The sequence below is a fragment of the Hyperolius riggenbachi genome, chromosome 5 (genome assembly GCF_040937935.1).
Source record: "Hyperolius riggenbachi isolate aHypRig1 chromosome 5, aHypRig1.pri, whole genome shotgun sequence".
NCBI lineage: Eukaryota > Metazoa > Chordata > Amphibia > Anura > Hyperoliidae > Hyperolius > Hyperolius riggenbachi.
This window is the reverse complement of record NC_090650.1, coordinates 354,486,117-354,498,948: the sequence shown is the minus strand read 5'-3', so window position 1 is coordinate 354,498,948 and position 12,832 is coordinate 354,486,117. Positions and strand designations below refer to the sequence as shown.

At 48.2% G+C, this 12,832-nt stretch overlaps 1 protein-coding gene across 1 annotated transcript in view; it reads right to left on the bottom strand.

Moving 5' to 3' along the window:
- The window catches only part of LOC137517768 (NXPE family member 1-like), a 197,718-nt gene extending 185,244 nt beyond the window's left edge, over window positions 1-12,474 (bottom strand). Inside the window, exon 1 of the mRNA XM_068234798.1 lies at window positions 12,391-12,474. The gene's annotated coding sequence lies outside the window, so the exon portion shown is untranslated. The remainder of the gene's footprint in view (window positions 1-12,390) is intronic.
- Window positions 12,475-12,832: the final 358 nt, after the last annotated feature.

The window sequence follows — 12,832 nt, the reverse complement described above, 5'->3', positions numbered from 1 at the left end:
CCATACAAGCTGGTGGAGTCGGAGGCTTTCCGTAGGTTTGTGGCCATTGGTACACCGCAGTGGAAGATACCAGGCCGCAATTATTTTTCACAAAAGGCCATACCCAAACTGTACCGTGCAGTTGAGAGGCAAGTGGTGTCATCTATTGCGAAGAGCGTTGGGTCAAGGGTCCACCTGACCACGGATGCCTGGTCTGCCAAGCACGGGCAGGGCCACTACATTACATACACAGCCCATTGGGTCAACCTGGTGACCGATGGCAGCAAGCAGGGAGTACGTGGCTGCGCAGCGGACCGACTTGTCACAGCTCCACGGCTTGCAGGCAGGCCTCCAACCACCTCCTCTCCACCTGCTACCACCTCTTCGCTGTCGTCATCCTCCTCCTCCTTGGCTGGTGCCGCGATCTCCTATCCAGCTACACAGCCCCAGCACCCCAGGGCCTATGCTGCATGCCAGGTACGACGGTGTCACGCAGTGTTAGACATGTCTTGCCTGAAAGTGGAGAGTCACACTGGAGCAGTTCTCCTGGCTGCTCTTAACAAACAGGTGGAGCAATGGCTGACCCCGCACCAGCTGGAATTCGGCAACGTGGTGTGTGAAAACGGCAGCAATCTCATTTCTGCGTTGAATTTGGGAAAGCTGACACACATACCCTGCATGGCACATGTGCTGAATCTGGTCGTGCAAAGATTTGTGTCCAAGTACCCAGGCTTAGAGGACGTCCTGAAGCAGGCCAGGAAGTTGTGTGGGCATTTCAGGCGCTCTTACAAGGCCATGGCACGCTTTGCGGACATTCAGCGTAGAAACAACTTGCCGGTGAGACGCCTGATTTGCGGTAGCCCGACTCGCTGGAATTCCACCTTGCTGATGTTCTCTCGCCTGCTAGACCAGGAGAAAGCCGTCACCCAGTACTTGTATCATTACAGTACAAGGACACAATCTGGGAGGATGGGGATGTTGTGGCCCAACAACTGGACACTGATGCGAAATGCATGCAGGGTCATGGAGCCCTTTGAGGAGGTGACCAAACTGGTGAGTCGCGCTGAGGGCACCATCAGCGACTTGATCCCCTACGCCTACTTCCTGGAGCGTGCCGGGCGTAGAGTGGTGGATACAGCTGTGGAGGAGCGTGAACGAGAACAGTTACAGCAACAGGAGTCGTGGGAGCGATTTACATCCGAACCCGATGTTTCCACAACACCTGCGACAGCACAGAGGGGGGAGGAGGAGGAAGAAGAGGAGTCGTGTGGGGAAGTAAAGGAGTCAGACTCTGATGATGGTGATGAGGAAGGTGTTTCTGTGGAGGAGGAAGAGGCGGCGGAAGAAGAACAACCGCGGCAGCCGTCACAGGGGGCTTCTGCTGCTCCACGTTCCCGTGGTATTGTTTGTGGCTGGGGGGAGGAAGAGGAGTTGCGTCCCATCACTGAGGAAGAGCAAGAGGAGATGGAGAGTACGTCTGCATCCAGCTTTGTGCAGATGTCCTCTTTCATGTTGTCCAGCCTGTTGAGGGACCCCCGTATCAAAAAACTCAAGGCGAATGATCTGTACTGGGTGGCCACGCTACTAGACCCTCGGTACAGGCACAAAGTGGCGGACCTGTTACCAACTCAACAGAAGGCGGAAAGGATGCAGCACTTGCAGAACAATCTGTCGATGATGCTTTACAATGCGTTTAAGGGTGATGTGGCTGCACAACGCAATCAAGGTACCACTGGCAGTAACCCTCCTCCTCCCAAGTCCACGCAGGCAAGGACAGGACGCTCCAGCAATCTCAGGGTGATGTCGGACATGCGGACATTCTTTAGTCCAACTCCTCGCCATAGTCCTTCCGGATCCACCCTCCACCATCGCCTGGACCGGAGTGTGGATGTAGACACTGCAAAAAACGAGGATGAACCCTTGGACTACTGGTTGCGCAGGCTTGACCTGTGGCCAGAGCTGTCCCAATTTGCCATACAACTTCTCTCTTGCCCTGCCGCAAGCGTCCTGTCAGAAAGGACCTTCAGTGCAGCTGGAATTGTCACTGAGAAGAGAAGTCGCCTCACGACAGTGTTCAGTACCTGACCTTTATCAAAATGAATGAGGAATGGATCACGAAGGGCAACTGCACGACCGAAGACTAAGTCAGTCCCCACACACAGCATCTCTTCCTGCAGGCCGCTTGCCTTCTCCGCCACCACCAACAGGGTCCAGGACTCTAGGCGGATTCCTGAATTTTTAAGGCTGCTGCTAGCAGTGGCCGCTACACTAATTTTTCTGGTGCGTGTACATGCCTGCCTAATTTTTCTGGCTGCACTGCGGGCGGCTGCAACAAATAAACAAAAGGCATGTACATGTGCCCATCCCCCTACGTGATCATTACCTTGCCGCGGTGAAGGGGCTTGCGTATCACAATGAAGCAATGACCGCCGGCTATTTGAGTGTCTCGGGTGGCGGTGGCACACAAAAGATAATAAGGTCGTTGCTTCATTGTGGTCAGACCAAATTTGATCAGCTGGACAGTCACTGTTGTTCTATCATTGAGCTACCACAGCCCGGCGACCATATGGGCTTGAAAACTGCCACGGCCTACACTCTGGCCACGGTGCGCACCAGTCCAGCACGGCCGTCACTACGCAAACAGCTGTTTGCGGTGCATTACACAGTGAGTTTGGTGTGTCAGTGTGAAGCAGAACTCTAATTACACTCCCTGGGTGATGTATACCCATGCAAGATGTTTGAAAGCACTTTAGGCCTGCAATTTAGCATTCAGTGTGATTTCTGCCCTCAAAACGCTGCTTTGCGTCAAATCCAGATTACACCCACTATTAGAGATGTCGCGAAGGTTTGCGAACCGAAAATCGGAGGTTCGCGACATCTCTAATAGTGGGTGTATAAAGAACTTTTGAACTGCAGAGGCCCAGTCCGAGTGTCCATGGAACCTCGCCAGAAACCTTCTCCACCAGGTCAGACTGGAACTCACCTGATTATATTTGTGTTCAACCTCTTTAAGATCCCCTTGTTAATGGTGAAATATCACCTCTAGTTTAGTGTCCTGTTTGTTTAACCGTTGTAACAAAGTGTGGTCTTGTGTCAAAACCTGTACCCATTTGTCCCATGGTGTTTTATCTTTCAGGATAGGCACTTCTCTTAACGATTTGAGGAATCACGTAGTCAAACCTTGACGACTGGATCCATATGGGATCTCCGCTCACACAATAAGTTCCCCTTGGAAGATCAACCTTGTTGGAACAATTATGAAAATGTACCATGAATGTGTCAGTAGACATCATGTTTAAAAAACAAACTTTTCCTTCATCCACCGGAGATATTGGTTTGTCTTTAGGATGGATCTTTTGAAAGGCAGCTGCGCATTCTGTGTTATTGAGCCAGCATGCTTCCTCACTAAATCTGACTTGCCCCAGCAACAAGGCTGGATTTGTGCTTTTTACCGCCCAAGGCCAACTATACCGTTTGTATGGTTGTTATCTCTGTGTGTCCCAATGAGAATTCTCCTTGCTCTCCATCATTGGATGCCACAGACAATAACTATTTTAGTAATATGCGTATAGATAAGTTATGTTTTCCTTAAGAACTTTTATGTTATGTTTGCCATCTCTTTAATGATGGACCCATTGTGTCACCATGAGAGTTAGGCTGATGTGTACCTGCAGGACAGAGCTTACAGGTCTTGCAGGGATGACAAAAGTACAGGGCAGATAGTTCAAAGGTTAAAGCTGTCCTTGTAGATAGGGATGGCTCCATAGAACAGCTTTACTGCCCCTCACTGAGCCGCCCCTAAATTTCTGGTGACCTAGGCCATGGCCTAGGTGGCCTTGCCAGAAATCCGGCCCTGCCCAGCAAACACAGGTACTTCTCTAAGAATTGCCAGCATGACGACAAATCTACTTGTTTCACCTCTCCGTCTAGCACCAAAAAATGTTGACCTCTCAGGTCATGATGTAAGACATGTGGTGTAAGACACGCACCCTATTCACCTGTTTACCCAGACATCTCGTTGCCTCCATGCAAAAGATCCTTCCCCTGGAAAATCGATAAATCTCTCCTTGTCAAGTCTCAGTTGTAAATGAGTTTTACCTTCTGATAAGGCTTGAGCCATTATCTTAAAATCCGCTGTACACTCAGTCTGCATAGACAGGCATGCTGTTTCCCATGCAGTACCCTTAGCATGTGCAATCATCTTCTGAAGAATTATTTAAATGTGCCTTTGAGTGTACCCCTGAACTTTATATGTGTTGTGCGTTAACTGTTCCAAAACCAAGTTCAGATGATGTTGGGTACCCACATTCTGTTGTCCCAATGTGCCTAATTGTTGAATGACCCCTGTCATACCTTCTATGTCTACACTGTTTGCTACCCCCATTCCAGTGCCCATGCCTCCCAAGATGGTATCTGCTAAACCCGGGACCTTATTCTGGCTACACTATTCCCTGTGGAAGGTGCCCATAACATAAAAGCCTGTACCAGGGTGCAAGCGACAGTGCTGCAGTTAGGGTAGATATTACCCACTCTTCTCAGTTAATCTGCCAAGTGATCAATTGAAGCTGGGCCTCCATGATAACTGGAGTCTCCCTCAGTTAAGTTAACTAAAAAGGGCCACTTTTTACAACTTGATGTGTATCACATGACGGTAGGCGGGGTTCCTGGGTAGTCACTGGCAGGGTGACTACCTGAGCTTTAGGAGTCATGGGAACCCCCACTTTTACTGTCATGGTTCCCCTTCTCATTATGCAAGATCTATTTGGACCTTTAATCTCTAGGGACTGTGGGATGCAAAAACCGTATGTCCATGGTCCTTCATCCTCGGACTAAGGGCGCTATTTTTAAACTCCCTAGTTTTAGGCCCATCACCCTTCCATCATAGAGAGTTCCCGGGGTGCTACCTGATGTATCCCAGGATTCTACCTCTCTACTCTAAAAAGTCCCCTGATCCATTAAACTCCCATGCTAACCCTTGTGGCCCTCCCCAGAAGAATACTGTTGGTACTCTTTCTTCTGGGAAATTGATTAGCATCTCAATGACAAAAGATGTTCCCCACTGTCCTGATTGAACCTTTGCCCCCCTTACAGTGGCTTGCAAAAGTATTCGGCCAGCTTGAAGTTTTCCACATTTTGTCACATTACTGCCACAAACATGATTCAATTTTTAATTGGAATTCCACGTGAAAGACCAATACAAAGTGGTGTACATGTGAGAAGTGGGACGAAAATCATATTATTCCAAACATTTTTTACAAATCAATAACTGCAAAGTGGGGTGTGCGTAATTATTCAGCCCCCTGAGTCAATACTTTGTAGAACCACCTTTTGCTGCAATTACAGCTGTCAGTCTTTTAGGGTGTCTCTACCAGCTTTGCACATCTAGAGACTGAAATCCTTGCCCATTCTTCTTTGCAAAACAGCTCCAGCTCAGTCAGATTAGATGGACAGCGTTTGTGAACAGCAGTTTTCAGATCTTGCCACAGATTAACGTTTGGATTTAGATCTGGACTTTGACTGGGCCATTCTAACACATGGATATGTTTTGTTTTAAACCATTCCATTGTTGCCCTGGCTTTATGTTTAGAGTTTTTGTCCTGCTGGAAGGTGAACCTGCGCCCCAGTCTCAAGTCTTTTGCAGACTCCAAGAGGTTTTCTTCCAAGATTGCCCTGTATTTGGCTCCATCCATCTTCCTATCAACTTTGACCAGCTTCCCTGTCCCTGCTGAAGAGAAGCAACCCAGAGCATGATGCTGCCACCACCATATTTGACAGTTGGGATAGTGTGTTCTGAGTAATGTGCAGTGTTAGTTTTCTGCCACATATAGCGTTTTGCATTTTGGCCAAAAAGTTCCATTTTGGTCTCATCCGACCAGAGCACCATCTTCCACATGTTTGCTGTGTCCCCCACATGGCTTGTGGCAAACTGCAAACAGGACTTCTTATGATTTTCTGTTAACAATGGCTTTCTTCTTGCCACTCTTCCATAAGAGCCAACTTTGTGCAGTGCACAACTAAAAGTGGTCCTATGGTGAGATTCCCCAACCTGAGCTGTAGATCTCTGCAGCTCGTCCAGAGTCACCATGGGCCTCTTGACTGCATTTCTGATTAGTGCTCTCCTTGTTCGGCCTGTGAGTTTAGGTGGACGGCCTTGTCTTGGTAGGTTTACAGTTGTGCCATACCCCTTCCATTTCTGAATGATCGTTTAACAGTGCTCCGTGGGATGTTCAAGGCTTTGGAAATCTTTTTGTAGCCTAAGCCTGCTTTAAATTTCTCAATAACTTTATCCCTGACCTGTCTGGTGTGTTCTTTGGACTTCATGGTGTTGTTGCTCCCAAGATTATCTTAGACAACCTCTGAGGCCGTCACAGAGCAGCTGTATTTGTACTGACATTAGATTACACATAGGTGCACTCTATTTAGTCATTAGCACTCATCAGGCAATGTCTATGGGCAACTGACTGCACTCAGACCAAAGGGGGCCGAATAATTATGCACACTCCACTTTGCAGTTATTGATTTGTAAAAAATGTTTGGAATCATGTATGATTTTTGTTCCACTTCTCACGTGTACACCACTTTGTATTGGTCTTTCACGTGAAATTCCAATAAAATTGATTCATGTTTGTGGCAGTAATGTGACAAAATGTGGAAAACTTCAAGGGGGCCGAATACTTTTGCAAGCCACTGTATGTCCTGAGGCAAAATGCATACTTTAGGTCGGGAAGAATACCCTCTGCTATCTTCCAATTAAGAGTACCCCCTCACTTACCCATCTAGAATGAGGATAAGTGGCTGAATATGGACTGTATGGAATTGTCTCATATTGTGACCCGTGTAGTGGGGATGGTGTTACCTATGTTGGCTCTCCCTTTCCTGGGATCGCTCTACCACCCTCTTTGTCACCTGAAAATGTGAGTGAATCTCAATTTTTACTTCTCGTTCCGAGAACCAAAACCCAGGGGCGTAGCAATAGGGGGTGCAGAGGTAGTGACCGCATCGGGGCCCTTGGGCCAAAGGGGCCCCAAGGGTCCCTCCCTCAACTACAGTATTAGCTCTCTATTGGTCCTGTGCTTATAATAATCACTTCTATAGATTCTTTGAATAGTGGTAATCATTAACAAACTGCTCCTCATCCCCTGCTTGCTCCTTTGACACTGTAGTTGCCATTGGCAGGTTTTGGTGCGCTGTATCAATTGTTATGTATAGAGTGCTTGGGGGGCCCCATTGTAAAACTTGCATCGGGGCCCACAGCTCCTTAGCTACGCCACTGCCAAAACCCTTCTGCTTTCCAGCCTTGTATAGTTGTCTCAGAGACACCCTCTGTTGGTTGCTCCAGAGTGTGATATTGTTCCCTGCTTCTATCCTGGAGGAGAAGTGATGCTTACTGCTCGTTCCTCTCCAATCTTGAACCATCTCACTCCAGAGAACCAAGACAAGGTAATCCTGAACAACACACTCCACCTTTTGCATGTACCCATTGTACTGCAATGTACCTTTTAACAAGACTTTGGATCGTTGCGTTGGTTCCAGGAGTTTGACATTCTAGAGCAGTTTTAAGCTGCCGTTCACATCACACTTCCAGCACACTTGACCCTTTATATCTTTCACCAACATTGTGCCATGAAATTTGTTTCCACCTTGCACGAGTGTTCTTTTCCTCCTTTCCTGTTCGGTCCAGTCGGGCCAATCAGAGGGAAGTGCAAAATGATCAGTACCTTTTTCTCCCAACATTAACATGCTTGGGCCTTGTGTTCTCATTAACCCCCTATTGGTCTTGAGAATGTCCTCTCCTCGGTCTCCTAGGACGAAATGGTAACCTAGTATCACCACCAGGGCTGCTCAAATCCAGAAGCGGGAGACATCCGGATAGTTCTATCCGGATATCTCCCAGTTAAACTGTGCGGGGGGGCACGGGGGGTCAAACTTACCTGTCTGACTTCTTCTTCGTCCGTCCCTCGCCGCCTCCCACGATGCGCTCCAAGCTACGGTCACGTGATTACAAACACTTCCTCCTTCCGGGTTGAAGGAGGAAGTGTTTGTAATCATGTGACGCGCGTGGAGCGCATCGTGGGAGGCTCCGAGGGACGGACGAAGAAGACGTCAGACAGGTAAGATTGACCCCCCCTCCCCCGCACAGGTTTACTGGGAGATATCCGGATAGCAACTATCCGGGTATCTCCCGGTTCCAGATTTGAGCAGCCCTGATTATGAGAGCACCTCCTTGGGAAACATGAACAATTTGCATTATGCTTTGCTCAGTCGTTTTTTTTTAGTCTTTTCCTGATCTCGGAAATCTCGCTGTTCTCCAAACCAGGAGTGGCCTCTGGAAACTTTCGGTTATCCGACTGACATGTCTGTCTCTGTCTCTGCTGCCAGCACCTCAGCTTTCTCGATTCCATATTGCCAAAACTCCTGAAACCGAAATACAAACAAATCAATTCTTATTAATGATTTGGGTTTCGCCCTGTGGGCTTGTACTCTGTACACCTTAGATTGATCAATATATACCATAATTGATCTCGCTTTTTTATGGTTCTCTTGAACTCTGTTTACTCTTTTTGGTAAAATGGAGATACACTCCTCTCCCCTACCTTATGTTACAATGTCATAAGTACTTACTTTTTTAAAATATACTCCCACGGACTTCACTTTTGGAAGCTCTTACCTCATTGGAAACTCTTACCTCATCCCCCCTGTACATACTCGGCTGTAGTATGTACTGAGTACGGATGCCACACACATGTTGCTGCTACCTGCAGACTGCTTTTCAGCTAAGCTTGCAATGCTCATTTTCATTTTTACTTACCTAGAACTTCCTTGATCGCAACCAGCTCTGCTAGAAATCCTGTTTGTTGTACCCTCTGACCAATGTTTGCCAATGCTACTACCTCTATACTTACCTAAAAAATGGCTACCTCTATGTAGGAAGGTGTGCTTTGCACTTTAACTACACAGGGTTCAGGGCTACACATGCCAGCTTCATATGCCTGCATGAGAATCACTGAATGCCCACTAGGTAGGTAGTCCTATGGTAAACATTCTACTAGTACACTGTGACTCTGTAAATGGCAATTCCTTGCTTCTTTGTAATTGCCCCTTGAACTGATTTTAGTTCTGTTCTTTATGTTAAACTTGATAGGAGCTGGAAAAAATATATTTAATCAATCAGTGGACGAGGAAAAACACACACACAGCCCAGCATCGACCTCTTTGTCAATCTCTGGTCCTGTCCACGACAAAAACCCGAAAATAAACATTTACCGCTCTGCAGCCGTGGCGACTGACACCTGGATTGGTCAACTCCTTTTTTTTCCACCTCCTGTACACCCTTATGTACTGTTCCCCCCTTTCTCTATTGGGAACTCATGCTGCACCACTGTTTAAGGTGCATCACTTAAAGGAATAATCCCATAAGTAACTCTGTCCAGATACTCCCTGATCCGCTCTTGCAAATCATTCCCCGGGAAATATCTGACATCTATGTGTCTCCATGTACCTTGCGTGAAGACACTTCCTATGACCTCAGTAACCATGAATGTCTATTAGCAACTGCTTGTTTCACATATTCTGGCATTCTTTTTCCCCGTGCCCAGACTCCGGGAAAATAATCTGGAAGCAGATACTCAGTAGAGTGTCTTTGTCCCCTCTATGGATCCCCCGATCGGCTGCTCCGTGCAAGGTGCCCTTTTGCACAGCCCTGATGTGGATCCCTGGCCCCCTCCCTCGCTGATATGACTCTAGCTTGCCAGCTTCTATGAGCATTGAGGGCGTGCCTTTTCGTGGGCTCTTCCAGCACCCCCCCTTTCTCTATCTATGGGAGCTTCATATGTCACGAATGTTGGGACGGCCCTTCCCTGAGCTCTGTCACCATTTTAGAAACTGGAAACTGCCAGACATTGATCGTAATACAAAACTTTGACAAAAAACAATGCAAACACATTGACATTTTTAAAACATAATTTACCCTGCAGGACATCTTACAACCCATGCAGCATTCAGACACACAAATCCTGAATCATCAAAGTTCGCTCAAACTCTCGGACAGATACGCACACGTAATCCTGCTGCTATGCTCTCACAGCCCCCCCCAAAAAAAGCCCACACACTGTAGAATAGCACACACAGGGGCGTGCTGCATTCCTTTCCTTATCACCCAGCTCCCATTTAAAAAAACGACAGCAGACCTTGAAATTGAGATGGCCCCTTCAGCTAACTTCCATACCCCCGGCATAGCCATCTTTCACTCACCAACTCAATTGTAACCATGCCTTCTTGCCAGAGCCGGATTTGTGGAAAGGCCTCCGAGGCACAGGACTAGGGCGAATTACATTTGTAACATTCCATGGGGCGGCCGCTGGTGACAGGTTAACTGACTGTATCTGTCACCCGCCTCTATAGGCTGTCAGCTTAGCCGCCCGCAACTGTCTGCAGCTGCCCGCCCCGCTTGCCGCTCTGTGCGCGATGTGAGTGAGCAGAGGCGAGGCGGTTGCCTGGTTACAAGGAGGCGGGAACCCTTGAGGACTGAGGAGGAAATCGGGAGCAATGCGCCAATAGATAGTGAAGATGCCGACTGCTGCTGCCATTGACTCGAGCGAGCCTGCCTGCACGGTGCACCTGGCAGCCGCCAGCTGCCATCCGGCTGGTACACCACAGACTCTCCCAACCCCAGGCAGCTGAGCTCCGAGCTTCCAACTTGCGGCGGTGAGAGCGAGGGAGAGCGCATCTTGTAACAGGGTGCCCCCGCTGTCAATCAGTGACGTCACAGCACAGGCGCTGGCCAGGAGACTGTAGTGAATGGGGAAGTCTCGTGGTGCCGCTGGGGTGATGGATCATAGGAGCTGCAGTGCACGGGCGCCCTGGAGAACGAGACCCCCCCTTTGTGTCTGGAGTCTGCACCCACCCTAACCTTTAATTGTAAGTTAAAGATATATAGTTAGAAATCATCTGCTGCCTACAGCATCATGTCATGTGTCACTGACTGCAAAAATCAAATGTGAAATAACAATTGCTGGGTGGTGATGTTTACTGAGGGCTCCCCTCCCCTTTAGAATTAATGTGATTTTATATTAGGTAATTATATATCCTAGGGCTTCTTACCACTCCCCATCCTCTGTCTTTGCTGACTGTGGTCCCCTAATGTTCTGCTTCTGGTATTTCAATCAGGGGCCCTCCTTTACCGCACATGCGACTGGGCTGGATTGTGGGCTTCATTGTGGGAGAATGGTGATGACCAAGCAAACCGACTACCGGGGGCTGGAGGAAGCCCCAGGTAAGTATATATCTTTTTCCTTTAAAAAATCCCTGAGATGGGAAAAAGTTTGAATCTACTTACCTGGGGCTTCCTCTAGCCCCTCATAGCTTTACAGGTCCCTTGGTTTCTTCACAGTCTGCTAGGCTGTGTCGCTATCCCCCTCCAGAAGCTTGTCCAGTAGACCAGTCGTGGCTACTGCACATGCGTGACCCAGGCCGCGCACCTCCTCAATAGGATCGTTCTGCGCATGAATAGAATGCTCCCTGCCATGGGAGCACAATCAAGGAGATGTGCAACCTGGGCCACATATGTGCGCAGTAGCCCACCACTTTTGATAATTCAGAGGGAGTAGCAACACAATGGAATGGACCAGGCAGGAACCAAGGGACTTGTAAGGCTATGAAAGGCTGAAAGAACCCTCAGGTAATTAAAATAGAATTTGCCCCCCCTCTCAAGTTTGCTTTAAAATCACACTCGCTGAAGGAGATGCTGTTCTTTTCTTTGTTCGGAGCAGGGATGAGTGTTCCAATTGATACTGCTGTTCTAAATGGTTCTGACTCAAATTTAAACTAATGCGCACTGCGAAAGGTCGGTTAGAAAAAAATGTGTGTGTGTGTGTGGGGGGGGGGGGGGGGGGGAGGGCGGTTAGTGATACTGGGCCTAGGGTGTAAAAAAGTACAAATCCGGCCCTGCTTCTTGCATAAACTGTAAATCATAAGAAATATGCATTCTCACATAAATCACACATACGCTCTCTTTTCGCATACTGCACAGAACAACCTTCTCATGCTACCCAGCTGCGTCTATCCACTCAACTGACATTTCAACATACCCCTGCAAAAAACATCACATTCTCTTCTCGCATTCTACGCTGCCTAAACTTCTACCATACCTCTCATGCATAAGCTGCAAACTCACACTCGAGCTAAACCCACACTGGAGCTGAGAGGTGCTGCCACGTTAGCCCCCCCCCCCCCAAATACTCGCGGGGAGGGGGTGAGGATTTTGCATCCAAAAAAAACATAACACACAACAACACAGCACAGAATGCATTATAAAAAACTTGTATATTAGCAAACAAACAACAACTTGCCGGAACCTCTCGACGTTCCTTCGAATCGAATGACAGTTCATACAGCTGTGGCAAATTTTCTCACGTATCTCTCTTCTGACGTCTCCCCTGGAGCTCTGAGACCCCACTCAGTGGACCCATGTGTTCACCTCACGGCAATTTGCCTGGTCGCGCCCGGGATGACTCCTAGTCCGGATCCTGTTTTGGCAGTAACTGTGTGTACGGCACAGCTTATGACGTCCTAGAGATCCGCCGCTGTAGTACTCGAACTTCATTCCGTTCTCCGGGCTCCTTGCAGCCCCGCACTCACTTATCTCTTCTCGATAAGCTTCCAGCGTCCTCTCCACTTTTTTTTTTGCTGTGAAAGTCCTTGATAGACTGATATCTCTGGCCCCAGACCTTTCCTGTCTTTTTCTGCAAGACAGCACTGGGTTTCACGGCACCAATTGTAACAATCTATACGTTGGTTGCTATTGGCAACAACACTACACCTTGATTCAGCACCATATCACAGGAAGTGTGATAAC